Raw genomic sequence first — 17250 nt, 5'->3', positions numbered from 1 at the left:
CCTTTATTTTTTAGAATTTTTGGCATTTATTTATAATCAGTGTGCCCACTTCATGGTCTGACGCACTATAACTTGCAGTTCCTGAGATGAAGGGCAGCCGACCTGCAGCGCTACCATGTTGGGAGCTGGGTTTGTATTAGTTGGAGCTGCAGGCTGGGGGTCAGTGTGGAGTGACTTGCAGTTCCAGCAAGACACCAGAACAAGTTGTGTGGCAGGCAGAAACTCCGGACAGTAAGTATTTTATCGACCCCCATGCAGTTTTTCTTTTTTCATTACATTTTTTTGGCTTATTATTCTTGACAAAAATAAAACAGTGTTCCCTAATGCTGAAGTCTGCAGCTCAGGCCGTGGCACCACATCCTCTGCCGCTATGCTGCCATTATTTTAGGTGTTTGCTTTATAATCAGTGTGCAGTGGCATAGCTAGGGGTGGGCGGGGGGGCGGTCCGCCCCAGGCGGCACCATTTTTGAGGCGGCCTATATAATTTATTTGGGAATGAACACAGTGTCCACAGGGCACAGTAGTTTAAAAGTGCAAAGCCGCGCTCCAGCCTGCACTCCTTCTGACCTGCTTTCGGTAACTGCTGCACAGTGCACTCAAATAAGGGACTTACTTTTTGGCAATTTAATTGAAAGCACCGCGGCCTCCTGCAACAACAGTGCATTCAATTAAATTGCCAAAAACTAAGTCCCGCGTTTGCACTGTGCAGCAGTTACCGAAAGCAGGTCAGAAGGATTGCAGGCTGCAGTGCGGCTTAACTAAGTCCCGCTGCGTTAGTGTGTCCTCCGACCGTTGTTGGCCCTCCCATCCCAGCCTCAGAGCCCACGGCCATCAATCAATTGTAGCGTGCGCGGCGCACGCGAGTGCTACCAATGACGGCCCTGTAATGACATTTTTGGCCAGCCCTCGCCTCGCGATCAGAACGTAGCAGTGACGCGTTACGCGCTTCACCGCTACGCTCTCGTGGTGAGGAGTCAATTCAGGGCCTGGGGCAATGCTTTATACTTGCAGGCAGCTATTCTCAAGTCAGACTAATTGAAAGGTGAGAGAAACCTACCTACATTGTGTTACCCGGTTTAGATTGCACCATGAAATATTGATGCTTTTAGTTTATTTATTTACAAAGAGCTGCCAGGCCTGCGGTGTGTCAGGCAGACTCCATGCATTGCGTCCTTGACTTTCTATCAGGTGTTTTACATATGTGTGGTTTTCAAGCCAGCCTTATGCTCGACCAGTGCCACATTATAGCTGGGCAGTGGAAGTCCCTAATATTCAACTGGTAATGGTATAGGGCGACCAGATTTTGTAAACAAAAAACCGGGACAGTCCACGAAAATAGAAATAGGAGTCTGATTTTGCATTGATTGAGGGGCACAGGAAGACTTATTTGACAGTGCTGACCATCATCAGAAAGTCAGACAGGTGCTTTTAAACCATGGGTTACTGCTATTATTTTCAAACACAGCGCCCCCTGTGGTCAGTGGCTGGTGCACTGCCTAGGAGGTAGAAGGTGGAGAGATGCACAAGGAGCCATGAAAATATATTTGCCTTTGTTACACTATGGTCCGGAAAGGAAAACGTACCGGGCCTTTTTTATAAACGTGACTTGCATTAAAGATGTGCTGACTTTTCACAATTTAAATGAAAATAGTGCAGTGCTTTAATTAAATACCCCCTCTCCCACTTGTGATAAAGTTACGGGGAAAGCTCCTGAGCTTGGGTGTCACCTGAGGGTTTTCTCTTTGCTAATTAGCTCCTCTTTACATCCTCCTTTGCTGCTCCAGTAAGACACTAGAGCACAGAAGGGCAGACTTTAACAAATATAAAACGATTAACTTTTGGTCCCCACGGTCATTTAACAAGAGAGGGCCAGAGGGAATGCCAGCCAGCACTCTATTGCAAAGATAATGTCCAGGATTACCCGTCCCTTTTTCCAAAATCTGGACTTTTTTCGGGGAAATCTGGGACATTTTTTTATCCTATAATGGTCTTTCATCATTTTGTCTTTCGCGCTTTTTGTTAGTTTCTTTATTTTTTCTTTTGTCATTCTTTCTATCTCCCACTTTGTCTTTCCAGTTTCTTTCTTCCATTCGTTTTTACGTTCTTTTTCCTTTGGTTGTTTGGTTCTTTTTCTTCTCTCATACTGTCTCTTTCTTCTGTTCCTTTCTTCCCCTCTTCCTCTCTTTCTTTCTTTAACAGTTTTTTCTTTCTGTTCTTGTATGTGTCCATCTTTCTTCTTTGTTTCTTCCTCCTTCTCACTCTTTCTTTCTTTCATTCTTCCCTTTCTGTTTACTTTTCATTCTATTTTTCTTTCTCACCCTGTCTTTCTTTCTTCTTTTTGATCTTTTTTCTAAGTTGTTATTTACCATCTTTGTTCACTTTTCTTTCTACATCTCGCCATCTTTTGTCTTTCTTTTCTCCCAGTCTTTTTTCATCGCTGTATTTCTGTAGCTATACCCCTTTTTGGTCTTTCATTTATTTCCTTCATGTGTCTCTTTTCCTTCATTCATCATCTCACACTACTTCTTTTTTAGTTCTCCATTTTAGACAACTTTAGATGTATAGTAAAAGTTCATGTCGTCACTCACCAAAAATCTTCACCAAGAAATACACATAGACTTATAGAAATGTACTTTTGACAACTCCTTTCAGCCATTAGCTACTGTAGTTTAGCTGGCTCCAGGCACTGGCTTGAGTGGTGTGCTGCACATTTGTAAATCAGAGATTGCGCTCTAATTCTTTATTAGAGCTGCCTCATCCTGATGACTTTAAGCATGAATGGGGTTCATTGCATCATCATCTAATGTAAAGCATTCACCGGTACCTTTTTAGGTTGAAGGTTTACAAAGACTTCTTAGGAACATTCGGAAGGCATCCCTTGAATGCACTCTGCCCATTACATACCATTGACTTCAGTGGCGGCTGGTGATCCTTGAAAGGGATGGGGCGTAATACCTAGCCTGAAATTCTTCAACATCCTCTAGAGTGGTGCGGTGGTGGCTATGCTTCGGGCGTTTTGCTGGCCAGGCTGGCTCTCTGGACTGTGAGTCTGCTGCACTGCAGACTCAGTACTAATAGGGGAACAAAGTTGAAACCCCTGGAACCACCCCTGCGTGTCATAGACCCTGCCTGGAGCGAGTGAGGTAAGAGGAGAGCAGCAGCAGATTCAGAGGGATGGGTGGCTGAGTCTGTGGCTCATCCATGATAGCTGCGAAGGTTTCTGATTGCTATGTGTAGCACTTTCAGAATTTCATTGTAATTATGAGTGACATTTCAATATCTAGAAGTCACACTTTCACAGGGGCAAAAATTCTAATCCCTTAATAAAGATGAACGAAACGTATGAATACCGGAAATTACACCCATTTGATTATGGGGAAACTCTTAACATTTTGAAACAGGTGAAAAGCAGCTGATCTTTTCAGCACGCATTTTAACCCTATATGCACAACTTTATGGAGAGTCAAAACTGCTACTAGACAAGTAACTATCTAGCAGGGGCTTTTACACCCATGTCTAAGTCCATTATCCTGTCTGCACCCTTGCTATTCAGTGAGGATGTATGAGATACATGGATGGCCTGTCTGCGCCCTTGTTATTCAATGAAAAGTTAAGAGATACATGGATGGCTTGTCTGCGTCCTTGTTATTCCATGAAAAGGTATGAAATACATGGATGGTCTGTCTGCACCCTTGATATTCAGTAAAGAGATATGAGATAGATGGATGGCCTGTGTGCACCCTTGTTATTCAGTGAAGAGGTATGAGACACATGGGTGGCCTGTGTGTGCCCTTGTTATTCAATGAAGAGGTATGAGGCACTTGGGGGGGCCTGAGGGCGCCCTTGTTGCTCAATGAAGATGAGTGAGATACATGGGTGGCCTGGGTGTGTGTGTCCTTGTTATTCAATTAAGAGGTATGAGATACATGGGTGGCCTATGTAGGCCCTTTTTATTCAATGAAGAGGTATGATATGAGAGACACTAGTGGCCTGTCTGTGCCCTTGTTATTCATTGAAGAGTTATGAGGGACATGGGTGACCTGTGACTGTGAGCGTGTTTGTTATTCTATGAAGAGGTATGAGATACGTCGGTGGCTTGTCTGCGCCCTTGTTATTAATGAAGAGGTATGAGATACATGGATAGCCTGTCTGCACCTGTGTTATTGAGTAAAGAGGTATGAGATACACCTATGGCCTGTCTGCGCCCTTGTTATTCGACAAAGAGTTATGAGATACATGGATGGCTTGTCTGCTCTCTTGTTATTCAATGAAGAGGTATGACGAGATACACAGATGGCCTGTTTGCACCCTTGTTATTCAATGAAGAGGTACAATATACACATATGGCCTGTCTGCATCCTTGTTATTGCATGAAGATGTATGAGATACATGGATGGCTGTGTGCACCCTTGTTATTCACTGAAGAGGTACGAGAAACACAAATGGCCTGTCTGCGCCATTGTAATTCAATGAAGAAGTATGAGACATACAGGTGGCCTGTATGCACCCTTGTTATTCAATGAAGAGGTATGAGACACTTGGGGGGCCTGTGTGCGCCTTTGATATTCGATGAAGAGGTACGAGATACATGGGTGACCTGTGTGCTCCCTTGTTGGTCAATGTTTCGAAATAAAGAAATGTGCATGGCAAATATATATATACAAGACAAAGACGACATGAAGCACGTTAAGTGTAATTGTCAGCTGCTAAAATACAAGTGAAATACATATATATTAAAGGAAGTAGATGTACATAGATGAGTCTTGAGCAAACCAGGTAGGCTGCATTATGCTAAACTGGCATGAGATGCTTTAGGTGTGTCTATTTAAATATATTGCCAAAATAATAGCACACATTATGACTAAATTATACATTAGAGAAGAAAATTGTGAAATCTACATGATTTATATGGGGGTACTGCCAAAGAGATTCAACTTTTGATGTGCATGGACACAGATGATACACAGCAGTAAGCGTTCTACTGTACATTGTTGTTTTGAGTAGTTCCAACGTCAGTTGGTAAAGAGCAGCCTCAAAGTGCATAGCTGCCAAGCTTTCAGATTGCTAGGTGTGATATTTTCATAATTTTATTGTAATCATGAGTCTACCGCCGCAGACATTTGCACCAGTTTTAGTCCTTTTAGAGTGTCTCATTGTTCAAATGGGTGTAATTACTGATATATTATATATATATATATATATATTCCCTTACGACAATCCCTCTTTTGGATCAAATTTAGGCGCACACCAGGGGTATTATTATTTTCTTAGTTTATTTCCGCAAACAAAAAACACACCCGACAGACGCGTTTCGGCTTCGCGCCTTCGTCAAAATAAATAAATAAATAGATAATTTTTTTTAAATTATATATATATATATATATATATATATATATTACCTACTGGCGGTCGCCAGTAGGTATATATAGTTAGGATTTTTTCTCTATGGGATTTTTGAAAATTCTATGTCTAATAACTTTGGCGTTTGTGGACGGAATTGGCTGAAATTTTCAGGAAAATGGAACATTTTGTTTCTGAGTAGCTCCAGTTCGCGTACTTTTCGCGTTATGGAGCTTTGTGAAGCGAAGCTGATTGGTTCTCCGGCGTCTGTAAACATTCCAAACAGTCCGTAGCGGCCGCCATCTTGTCTCTCGGTAGGATCGAGAGACAAGAGGAGGCCAAAGCGAAGGGGCAAATGACCATAAGGGGGCATAGTAGATCCTCCCTGACCCCATAGGTTTGATGTGGAGGCTTTAAAAGGGCTCCGCGGGTGGGGTGCGCCCGGTTAGCGTAACGGGAAGCGGACTGGGGAGCGTACTACAAGGAATGAAGAATGATTGACTTTTAACTTATTGTATGTTTATAGACTTTTTTTTAACTTTTTTTTCTGCTGAGTGACGTCTCGGCCTACCTTCACGGGATGCAGCCCCTACCATCTCGGCGTTTAAGCCCAGGGGGACCGGTAGTGTGGGAGAGATGACGGGGCATATTATCAAGGGGGTTTATCTCTGCTTTTTTGGCTTTAAAAGCCAAGAAAGCGGAGATAAAATTATCTCCGTATTACCTAGCTGTCGCTAACACCAGTTAGCGACCGCTAGTAGGAGATAGCGACTATCTTGGGCCCCACTTTGCATGTCAGTGATATTTATCACTAATGACATGCAAAGTGGGCATGCCAAGATGTTAGCGACTGGAAACAGTCGCTAACATCGCTATCTCCTATTACCAACTTTTGGAGATATTCGCGCTAAGCGCGAATATCTCCAAAAAGTAACACCTGCCCTGAGCAGTTCTTAGCCATGTTATCCAATGGGAGGTGGATAACATGGCTAAGAGCATTAGCTCGGTAATGCATGAATATCGCTGACTTTTCAGCGATATTAATGCATTGCGGCCGTTTTTTATCGCATTTGCGATAAACCTTGATAATAGCAAGGTTTATCTGCGATAATTTCTGACGATGCTTAGCGGTAAAAAATTCGTTGCTAAGCATCGTTAGGGTAAATATCGCTTAACTTTGGTAATATGCCCCAACGTCTGTTAACGTTCGATTCGAAGGAAATCAGGAAGTGTTGAAAAACATTGTCTGCGCCATCTTGCCTTTTTTCAAATGCCACACTTTTGTCGTGCACGGCAGCCATTTTAGATGACTTGACCAGACCCACTCTCTGCACGCTGTCGATCCTTAGCATGGCTCCCCACCCTCGCAAGCATCTCCCCCAGGCACTGGTCACCCCCGCTCTCTGTCTTATGCATGGGCAATAAACCTCCCCCCATCTGCGCTGCTCTTCCCTGAGAATCACACCCTGTGCCCGCCCGACACCTCCCTTTCGCCCTATTCACTACCGCACCCTCTGACACTCCTCTTCCTCTGTGTCCGATTGTCCAGGCCGGTCCCAGGCTATCAGCTAGCCCTGCAGATGTAGTTTATGGCCCCAGCTGTAAAGAATTACCCCTCTTCAAAGGAGTTATAGTAGATCAAGGCCCACACCCGATGAGATACGTCACACCACACGCGTTCCTACTATCTGAAAACCATCCTGTATTGTGATTGGGGAGGGGACCGAGCCTGAAGCGGAAGATTCCAGGGATGACTCTTTGTACATCAAAGTTTTTACAATTATGTGTCACATTAAAAATATATAGCACTCCAACAAAGTAGTAGGATTATAAAACTTTAATAACTTATAAATATATACAACAAAACAAAAACAGTAAAAACATTTAAACATTTTTAGGGAAAAAGAAGGAAGTAGCGGTCGGTTGTGCGAATAGTCCCAAGGCAGCACAACGTCCAGATTTCTGGACGGCACCCAGGTGATGTTGCCTGGGTGCCGCACTGATTTCGGTATCCGGCGTGGGGCGTCGCGGGGGGTGGGTCATCAGTAGCGGTCTGTTGTGCGAATAGTTCCAAGGCAGCAGAAAGATGGCACCAAGGTGATGTCCAGTAAGTTGCCGCCCTCCGAATAACGGCGTGGGGCGCCCCGGGGGGGGGGGGGGAGGCGGCGTGAACGGGCCTCCCCAGGGGGAGCCTCGTCTGCTGTAGTGGGGCGCCCCTTTACCGTTTCAGTTGCCATTCCGTCCGCTTTTGGTCCACTGTGTCAAAATCCGCAATTCAGCTGAGTTGCCGCCCTCCGAATAACGGCGTGGGGCGCCCCGGGGGGGGGGGGAGGCGGCGTTAACGGGCCTCCCCAGGTGGAGCCTCGTCTGCTGTAGTGGGGCGCCCCTTTACCGTTTCAGTTGCCATTCCGTCCGCTTTTGGTCCACTGTGTCAAAATCCGCAATTCAGCTGAGTTGCGCCCACTCTTGCGGTGCAGCGATAGGCGGCTGTCACAGGACTCTCAAAATGGCGGCAGGCTCTTTCCTTTTTGGGCCTGGTCCACTGAAATGGCCCTGGGACACCTTGGAAATCGGACGCTTGTCTGCTAGGTCTTGGACCCCATTCTCGAAAGCGTCCCCTCCGCCTTGAGGATTCTACAAAAGTCTTGGGGGCCCCCGACTCCTGTAGGCTTCCGGTGGGGAGCGGCTGCCATGATTGCTCGCGGAATGACCACGACGGAGCCACGAGATGGTGGTGCTTTCATGCTGACGCCAGCTTCAGTCTGAAACATCCAGAAACAAGGTGGGGCTTTCATCGTTTGGGAAAAAAAAATTGTTTTCATCCAATGAAAAGTGTTATTTTTAGGTCATATGATCAAGCCTTCCATCATTAGGAAACCAAAAGTAAAATGAACCAATGAAAAGTTTTATAAACAAGTCACATGACCTGTTATGCGGCATAGGGTATAAAAAGCGTAGAAAATCCGTTGGCACGTGAGGCGGCGTCAGTAGCGGACCGATGTGCGAATAGGCCGAAGGCAGGACAACGCGCCAAGATCCGGATGGCACCGAGGTGGTGTCCAGCAAGTTGTCGCACTGGTGTGGCCATCCTACAATGCTGAAAGTCGGCGTGGGGCGCCCCGTTGGCCTGTGAGATGGCGGCAGTAGCGGACCGATGTGCGAATGGGGCCAAAGGCAGCGCAACAATTTTTTCGGAATAGAAGACACCACAAGGCGCTGAGATGCCAAGATCCGGATGGCACCGAGGTGGTGTCCAGCAAGTTGTCGCACTGGTGTGGCCATCCTACAATGCTGAAAGTCGGCGTGGGGCGCCCCGTTGGCCTGTGAGATGGCGGCAGTAGCGGACCGATGTGCGAATGGGGCCAAAGGCAGCGCAACAATATTTTCTGAATAGAAGACACCACAAGGCGCTGAGATGCCAAAATCCGGATGGCACCGAGGTGGTGTCTAGTAAGGTGCACTGGTGTGGCCATCCTACAATGCTGAAAGTCGGCGTGGGGCGCTCCGTTGGCCTGTGAGATGGCGTCAGTAGCGGACCGATGTGCGAATGGGGCCAAAGGCAGCGCAACAATATTTTCTGAATAGAAGACACCACAAGGCGCTGAGATGCCAAGATCCGGATGGCACCGAGGTGGTGTCTAGTAAGTTGCACTGGTGTGGCCATCCTACAATGCTGAAAGTCGGTGTGGGGCGCCCCGTTGGCCTGTGAGATGGCGTCAGTAGCGGACCGATGTGCGAATGGGGCCAAAGGCAGCGCAACAATATTTTCTGAATAGAAGACACCACAAGGCGCTGAGATGCCAAGATCCGGATGGCACCGAGGTGGTGTCTAGTAAGTTGTCGCACTGGTGTGGCCATCCTACAATGCTGAAAGTCGGCGTGGGGCGCCCCGTTGGCCTGTGAGATGGCGTCAGTAGCGGACCGATGTGCGAATGGGGCCAAAGGCAGCGCAACAATATTTTTGGAATAGAAGACACCACAAAGCGCTGAGATTCGGTTAGCACCGAGGTGGTGTCTAGCAAGCTATGCAGCTGAGTTGCGTGCGCACTTGCGGCGAATAGGTCGAAGGCAGCACAACAATGTTTTCTGAATAGAAGACACCACAAGGCGCTGAGATTCGGTAGGCACCGAGGTGGTGTCTAGCAAGTTGCCGTACTGGTGTGGCCATCCTACAATCCTGCTCCGAATAACGGCGTGGGGTGCCCGAAGGGGGGGGGGAGGCGGCGTGAACGGGCCTTCCTAGGTGGAGGCTCGTCTGCTGTAGTGGGGCGCCCCTTTACCGTTTCAGTTGCCATTCAGCTGAGTTTCGGCCGCTCTTGATGCTACAGCGACAGGCGGCTGCAAGAGGACTCTCAAAATGGCGGCCTGTTCTTTGGATTTGGGCCTGGTCCACTAAAATGGCCCTGGGACACCTTAGAACTCGGACGCTCGAATTTTTTTTCCTTTCCTCTACATGCAAAAAAAGGTAAATGCCCGGTACGTTACACGCTTCATCTGCCACGATGTACTCTCCAGAGGAACCGAAAAAAAATATAGTTATGTCAACTATACCATGCATCGTCATATGGAGAGGTGGCACCGATTAATTATAGTGCTGCATAAAAGAGAGATTTGGAGGAGAACCCCCGACCTGCCAGTACATTCATCAAAGAAGTGGCACTGACAGCATCAGAGGCAAGGGAAACGGTCCCAAATATTTAGAAGAACTTTGGAAAGATTAAAATGACATGTTTAGATTGTGGCAAATTAATTTCATGTGGACAGATGAGTCTTACTCTAATAAATACAGCATATGAACATCATCATAGTCGATGGTTGGTAAAGACATTTTGACTATATCATGGACCTGCCCGTCCTCGCCCAAAATGGCGCCGGAATAAATGGGACTCGTAACTCCTTGTTGTGTACTGGTTGCACAACCTTGATATCACGAGATACGTATGCAGTTTTGAAGCACATGGCGGGCGGGGACGAGAATAGATTGAATATTTCGATATCCCTATTGATATTAAGTTCTGATGTGTTATTGATTACTGTACTATTGAAAGTTCGAATTAACGTCACCCATGGTACTTGCCCGCAAATGTATATCTAGATAATTTTATTGTAAGTGGCCCTGTCGTATTTTAATTATAAAATGTACGTCCACCGATTCCGCAACTGTTAGACACTTTAGTTCTTGCAACCTAATGGCCCGCCCGTTACGTTCCTCTACAGTGTAAATGTCTACTCATCATATACGATTACAGTTTGCTCCGTGGCCGGCCCACGTGGTTATAGGCCCGTATTTGTATAATAATTTACAACAAGGGGTGGTGATGGACAGAGTCTCTGAATTAAGCAGAGTACTCTCACCCAGTCAAGAGATCAGGGCTAGATCCAACACCGTTTTTTAGCTCATTGCACCATCCCAGTTTCAGAACCTGGCTGTATGCAAATTAGTCTGTCCCTGGCCCAGTGCATCATGGGAACAGGGCAGACCAGACTACAAAAGCCAATTCTTACACTGGGAAGGAAACAAGCTTCCGGGGACCGGTTTCTGCCATTTCAGGCGTCTTCGGCCCGGCTTGCTTGAATCCTGATGGTGCAATGAGCAAGGGACTCACATCTGAGTATACCCTTCCACACTTAGGGTGGACAAAATAATTTACAACAAGGGGTGGTGATGGACAGAGTCTCTGAATTAAGCAGAGTACTCTCACCCAGTCAAGAGATCAGGGCTAGATCCAACACCGTTTTTTAGCTCATTGCACCATCCCAGTTTCAGAACCTGGCTGTATGCAAATTAGTCTGTCCCTGGCCCAGTGCATCATGGGAACAGGGCAGACCAGACTACAAAAGCCAATTCTTACACTGGGAAGGAAACAAGCTTCCGGGGACCGGTTTCTGCCATTTCAGGCGTCTTCGGCCCGGCTTGCTTGAATCCTGATGGTGCAATGAGCAAGGGACTCACATCTGAGTATACCCTTCCACACTTAGGGTGGACAAAATAATTTACAACAAGGGGTGGTGATGGACAGAGTCTCTGAATTAAGCAGAGTACTCTCACCCAGTCAAGAGATCAGGGCTAGATCCAGCACCGTTTTTTAGCTCATTGCACCATCCCAGTTTCAGAACCTGGCTGTATGTAAATTAGTCTGTCCCTGGCCCAGTGCATCATGGGAACAGGGCAGACCAGACTACAAAAGCCAATTCTTACACTGGGAAGGAAACAAGCTTCCGGGGACCGGTTTCTGCCATTTCAGGCGTCTTCGGCCCGGCTTGCTTGAATCCTGATGGTGCAATGAGCAAGGGACTCACATCTGAGTATACCCTTCCACACTTAGGGTGGACAAAATAATTTACAACAAGGGGTGGTGATGGACAGAGTCTCTGAATTAAGCAGAGTACTCTCACCCAGTCAAGAGATCAGGGCTAGATCCAACACCGTTTTTTAGCTCATTGCACCATCCCAGTTTCAGAACCTGGCTGTATGCAAATTAGTCTGTCCCTGGCCCAGTGCATCATGGGAACAGGGCAGACCAGACTACAAAAGCCAATTCTTACACTGGGAAGGAAACAAGCTTCCGGGGACCGGTTTCTGCCATTTCAGGCGTCTTCGGCCCGGCTTGCTTGAATCCTGATGGTGCAATGAGCAAGGGACTCACATCTGAGTATACCCTTCCACACTTAGTGTGGACAAAATATTTTACAACAAGGGGTGGTGATGGACAGAGTCTCTGAATTAAGCAGAGTACTCTCACCCAGTCAAGAGATCAGGGCTAGATCCAACACCGTTTTTTAGCTCATTGCACCATCCCAGTTTCAGAACCTGGCTGTATGCAAATTAGTCTGTCCCTGGCCCAGTGCATCATGGGAACAGGGCAGACCAGACTACAAAAGCCAATTCTTACACTGGGAAGGAAACAAGCTTCCGGGGACCGGTTTCTGCCATTTCAGGCGTCTTCGGCCCGGCTTGCTTGAATCCTGATGGTGCAATGAGCAAGGGACTCACATCTGAGTATACCCTTCCACACTTAGGGTGGACAAAATAATTTCCTTGTTGTAAACGTATTTGTATAATGACATTTTCACAATAAAGGTTTTTAAAAGAAAACATGGTAGTAGTATATACATTGGTAAAGTTTTTAATAATAGTCACTGTTTTCGAATCAGTAAAAGGCAAGTGAAATAAAGCAGTCCAATTACATGAAGGGTAAAAGGTATAATACGCAGGAACGCAGTAAAGATAAATGGTCAAGGGCTGTTGTGTTTTCTACTCCTGCAACATAAAGTGATCGATAAGAATCTGATATTCAGGCGTATCGGCGACTAAGACAGCAGGCCGACCCTCTTTTGCTCAACGGCTCCATCATGGGACGAAGAAACGCCCTTTTTTTCGAAAAAGGAATATATTTTACTTGCAGGACAGTTGTAAATTTTCCGGGAAAGTACATTAGCCTGGAACATTATAACATGTATTTAATAAAAAATAATGTTCGAAAGCATCATTAGAATAAGAAAAGTAAAATGAACCAATGAAAAGTTTTATTAACAAGTCATATGACCTGTTATGCTTACGTTACGCGCTGCGCGTCGCGCCCCGGATCACTTCCGGATGCGCTAACGCGGCGCGTCATATGACGCATTACGCGACAACGCAGGTCTAGAATATAGTCAAAATGTCTCCACCAACCAGCGGTCGGAACACAACCCCTTTCAGCAGGCTAAATAGTTCTGTTAAATGACAACAGAAGGGACAGGCAACAAGAACCATCAGTCAAAGAGGGGAGGGCTAGTTCTTCTCTACCGGGTCACGTTGGGGCGCTACCGGAACTGATCGAATTGGTAGTCTACAGTGTTTCTGGATGTTTCAGACTGAAGCTGGCGTTAGCATGAGAGCACCACCATTTCGTAGCTCCGTCGTGGCCATTCGACGAGCAATAATGCTAGCCGCTCTCCACCAGAAGCCTGCGGGAGTCGGGGGCCCCCAAGACTTTAGTAGAATCTTCAAGGCTGAGGGGACGCTTTCGAGAATGGAGCCCAATCTCTAGCAGACAAGCGTCCGAGTTCCAAGGTGTCGCAGGGCAATTTTAGTGGACCACGCCCAAATCTGAAGAGCCGGCCGCCATTTTGAGAGTACTGTGGCAGCCGGCTATCGCTGCACCGCAAGAGCGGGAGCAACTCAACTACATGGTGAGAGAGACGCTGTAGTCGAAAGAGCGGGCGGTAAACAGCTGAATAGCGGAAGAGGCACAGTGTAGCAAAAGCGGGCGGAATGGCAACTGAAATGGTAAAGGGGCGCCCCACTACAGCGTGTCTTTAGGTGAAACGGATTGTGGGACAAGGTCAAGAATGGAAGAGTTACCAAAAGGCAAAAAGTTCCGCTTGATCCCGGGAGCCGGCCACCTATGTCGGGGGCGATCTCAGGCTACACCAGGAGAACACGACTTGGGGAGGGAGCCGGAGCCAAGCGCCCCCTCCGAGTCCGCGCCATCACACCGTCCCTCGGGGGCCTCCGTCAAGCGGTTCAGGGTGGCACCGCATTACATTGTTCACAAATGCAGTCACGTCCTCAAACAGTCCCCACTTTACTTTGACAATAGTGAAGCTGAAGCAAGTGCAAATAGGCTTCAGACAGTGTTACAAGCACTCCTCAAAACTTTGAACCATCAGAGTGCATGAGTTTCATGCTCGATCGATTGAGCTAGCCGGATCGGGCAACAAAAAGTATAAAATAGTTATGTAAATAGTTGTTTAATAAAATGTTTTATCCTGTTACTTTGCTGGTGTGTTGTATATATTTGTAATATTTGCATAGAGTTTATCGTTATTTTGGGCGGGGTGGGTGGCGGAGCCGAGCTGTATTGCAGCCATCATGGTGTGGAGTTCAGTTCATCTCAATAGTTTCGTGTTTGTCATGAGGGGTTGTTCCTAATGTTTCTATTTTAGCGAGGTCAAAAAGAGATCCCATTAGTGGCCTACTGATTTTGCTCGATTCCTTTTGTTTTTTTACACGATTTTTCGCTATCTGCAAAGACTAAACAGAGTATTGCGACTCTGTGCTTGTTTGTAAATAGAGAATGAACCAAAGAGAACCAATTCTAAAACAGTAAATGCTTGGATAACAATCAATCAAATGGAGAGAGAAGCAGGCACGACGGATTACAACGGGGGCAAAGGCCTGCGTTAACTACCCTTCACTATCTGCAAAGAGAGAGTACTCCTAATAGAAATGAGGGGGAGGGGGGGCAGCATTCAAAGCAGATCAGTGTGCATAAACACGAAAATGTTTTTACTTACCACGTACTTGACATTCGACAGCTTATGATATTTGCTATTAAAAAACATTGAAATTCACTGAAAAAACCATAGGTTAGAGACCATATATAGTTAGGAATTAGCATTTAAAAAACCTTGAAAATTCACTGAAAAAACCATAGGTTATAGACCATATATAGTTAGGGCTTAGCATTTAAAAAACCTTATTTTACTCACACAAAACCATTGAAATTCCATATATAGTTAGTTGCACTAACTATATATCGCGCACCCGCAATCCACTGCTGATGATGTCACATATTACATCATTCATGACATGGTCAGTGACATCACTGATGACATCACTGATGACATCTCAAATGACATCACTGATGACATCTCAAATGACATCACTGATGACATCATCTAGTGTCTGTGTGTTTTTGTAAAGTTTAAATATGTTTTACATATTGAAGAATGAGTGGATGTATGGAAGACTGAGTGTGTGTGTGGCTGGCTGGGAGGTGTGTGACTCTGTGCATATCAATGTGTACTTGTATCAGTGATTGTATAAGAGAGTAAGTATGTGTTAGTATATGTGTGAAAAGTATGGTGTTCTGTGTTTAACTGTATAGATGAGGAAATCGAAGTGTGATTGATTCTTCACAGGACTGACTAGGTGTATGAGTGCATATGATAGTGTTGTAATAATGAGTGACTGTATGTATGAGTGATTGTATGGGTGAATAAGTGAATGTGTGTGTAGACGTAGGAATCAGTGAGTGCGTATGTAGTAACTGGTATTGGTGTGTCATGATGTCATCAGTGATGTCATTTGAGATGTCATCAGTGATGTCATTTGAGATGTCATCAGTGATGTCATCAGTGATGTCACTGAAGTATGGGGTTCTGTGTTTAACTGTATAGATGAGGAAATGGAAGTGTGATTGATTCTTTACAGGACTGACTAGGTGTGTGAGTAACTCCATGGATGAGTGGCAGTGTGTGAGTGTCTGCATAGGTGTATGAGTGCATATGATAGTGTTGTAATAATGAGTGACTGTATGTATGAGTGATTGTATGGGTGAATGAGTGAATGTGTGTGTAGACGTAGGAATCAGTGAGTGCGTATGTAGTAACTGGTATTGGTGTGTCATGATGTCATCAGTGATGTCATTTGAGATGTCATCAGTGATGTCATCAGTGATGTCATTTGAGATGTCATCAGTGATGTCATCAGTGATGTCACTGACCATGTCATGAATGATGTAATATGTGACATCATCAGCAGTGGATTGCGGGTGCGCGATATATAGTTAGTGCAACTAACTATATATGGAATTTCAATGGTTTTGTGTGAGTAAAATAAGGTTTTTTAAATGCTAAGCCCTAACTATATATGGTCTATAACCTATGGTTTTTTCAGTGAATTTTCAAGGTTTTTTAAATGCTAATTCCTAACTATATATGGTCTCTAACCTATGGTTTTTTCAGTGAATATATATATATATATATATATATATATATATATATATATATATATATATATATATATATATATATATATATATCACAGCTCCTTTGGCTTGCACCTTCGAAATGAGAGGCACTCAGACAAGCACATCGAGCTTCAAGGCTAAGCCCCTTTATTAGGTAAGGGAGACGCCAGCATGCTGATCTCTTTCACAGCCATATCACCTCTGCTGCCTGACGCGTTTCGAAGTCATCTTCTTTTTCAAAGGCTGTAGGTGAAAAGGGTAAGTGCACGTCCGGTTGCAGCCTCTTTATTTCCACATCATGGCGCGCCCCCAAATGGGCTGTTCTTAATTGAATCTGCGCTAAGGTTGCTGGAAGTTGCAGTCCGTAGGGAAATACGTTCCCTAAAATGTGCGTAATTTAACTGCTGAACACTTTACAAACCCACAGATGGGCCTCAGCACCTGGAATCTTCCTCAATCCTATGTAATTGTCCCATGCAGTAGACCGGTAGTTATCGACCCCCAAGGCGCCCTCTGTGGGAGGGGTGGTGCACTTCTCGGCGGCAAGGCAACCGCCTTAACATCACAGCTCCTTTGGCTTGCACCTTCGAAATGAGAGCCACTCAGACAACCACATCGAGCTTCAAGCCGAAGCCCCTTTATTAGGTACGGGAGACGCCAGCATGCTGATCTCTTTCACAGCCATATCACCTCTGCTGCCTGACGCGTTTCGAAGTCATCTTCTTTTTCAAAGGCTGTAGGTGAAAAGGGTAAGTGCACGTCCGGTTGCAGCCTCTTTATTTCCACATCATGGCGCGCCCCCAAATGGGCTGTTCTTAATTGAATCTGCGCTAAGGTTGCTGGAAGTTGCAGTCCGGAGGGAAATACGTTCCCTAAAATGTGCGTAATTATGACTAAATTATACATTAGTGAAGAGAATTGTGCAATATACATGATTTATATGGGGGTACTGCCAAAGAGATTCAACTTTTGATGTGCATGGACACAGATGATACACAGCAGTAAGCGTTCTACTGTACATTGTTGTTTTGAGTAGTTCCAACGTCAGTTGGTAAAGAGCAGCCTGAAAGTGCAGAGCTGTCAAGCTATCAGATTGCTAGGTGTGATATTTTCATAATTTTATTGTAATCATGAGTCCGCCGCCGCAGACATTTGCACCAGTTTTAGTCCT

Source organism: Lissotriton helveticus, chromosome 2_1 (genome assembly GCF_964261635.1).
Source record: "Lissotriton helveticus chromosome 2_1, aLisHel1.1, whole genome shotgun sequence".
NCBI lineage: Eukaryota > Metazoa > Chordata > Amphibia > Caudata > Salamandridae > Lissotriton > Lissotriton helveticus.
The sequence above is the reverse complement of the archived record's forward strand: the minus strand, read 5'-3'. Positions refer to the sequence as shown.